Source organism: Echinops telfairi, unplaced genomic scaffold, assembly GCF_000313985.2.
Source record: "Echinops telfairi isolate 266 unplaced genomic scaffold, ASM31398v2 ScPeMD7_1;HRSCAF=3_0, whole genome shotgun sequence".
In the NCBI taxonomy this organism is placed as follows: Eukaryota; Metazoa; Chordata; class Mammalia; order Afrosoricida; family Tenrecidae; genus Echinops; species Echinops telfairi.
Window position 1 is genome coordinate 15,754,521 of NW_022103896.1, and position 1,578 is coordinate 15,756,098.

Below are 1,578 nucleotides of genomic sequence, written 5' to 3' on the forward strand. Positions count from 1 at the left end.
CCCCTGTGCCACCAAGTCTTCTTCAGACACATTGAGTGACTCTTCAAAATCATAAGTCTTGCACGTCAAAGAGATAACTTTTGAAGAGTGACACTTCTTTATTTTTTAGCTTACTGGGCTGTCAGTGTTTCCCCAAACAATCAAATGATGTGACATTGAAGGCACGGAGGCCGCTGGTCGTTGCTGCCCTTGCCACCATCTTTTTTGGCTCTCTGGACAGCATCTGGCTGAGCTGTGGGGTACCTTAGGAACATGCATAGCCAGCCTTTAATGTAGAAGTGTTGTGTCCACAGAGTTACCCCAAAGCGTTCATTAAAAACCCCACACCCAAATCCCTGCCATCAGGATGATTCCAACTCACGGCGACCCTCAAGGGCAGGGAGAACTATTTCTGTGGGTTTCCGAGGCTGTAACTCTTTACAGGACTAGAAAGCCTCCTTTGTCCCACAGAAAGGGTGGTGCTTGCAAACTGCTGACCTTGTGTTAGCTTCCCAAGCAATTCAAAGCCAATAGCTGCTCTGCTGGAGAAAGATGATGCTTTCTACTCTTGTACAGAGTTGCAATCTCAGAATCCCACAAAGCCAGTTCTACCCTGTCTTACAGAGTCACTGTGAAGGAGTTAATAGGTGGAATGAGCATTCTTGATCAGCGGCTAACCTGCAGGATGGCACACAGAACCAACCCAGCCGGTTGCACTATTGAAGAAACGTCTGGGAACTATTTCTGTGCAGATTACCAGCGAGAAAACCCTATGGAGCAGTCAAGTTCTAGTCACACAGGGTTGCTAAGAGCTGGAATTGACCCCTTGGCAATGGCGTGAGTGAGTGTTTGTTTTTTTTTTAAAGACAAATCTATACCTTTTATATTGAATTTTCCCCGGACACTGACACTGGAAGTCCGTAATAGTTTAAGAAACCCATCCACCTTCTGTGCTCAGGAAAACATGACTCAATGCCCTTCCCACAAGACTTAGGTAAGGTGCCGCTTGTTTACCTGGGACACAGCCCCTCCCTCCACATTCCCATTCCTTGTCTCATAAATCCCACACTGATCAATCAAGAATAAAATTTCTGTGAATCAAATTTTGGTTAAGCTTCTCTCTTACTCTCAAGCCCTTGAACGTTGGCCTACCTCCAGCCTCAGCCAACATCTTATCCTTCCTTCAGGGTCCCTCCCTTATAGGAATAGGCTGAGCTCAGCAGAAAATGTTATGATTTACTACAGTCTGATGAAGCCACCTTTTCATTTCATTTCCCTACAACTGGTTCCTGATGGCCTTGTTTATGCTACAAATCAAACCAAGCCAAGCCAACTCAACCCAACTCAACTCAACTCAACCCAACCCAACCCAACCCAACCCAACCCATCCACAAGTAGATTCTGACTCACAGTGTCTCTAGAGGACAGAGTAGAACTGACCAATTGGGTTTCCAAGGTTATAAATCTTTCAGAAACAGACAACCTCATCTTTCTCTTAAGAAGTGACCAGTGAATTCAAACTACTGAATTTTCCATTTCACTTGAACACTTAATTCCTGTGCCACCAGGATTCCTTTGTTTTCTCTGTGTCTATGAAAG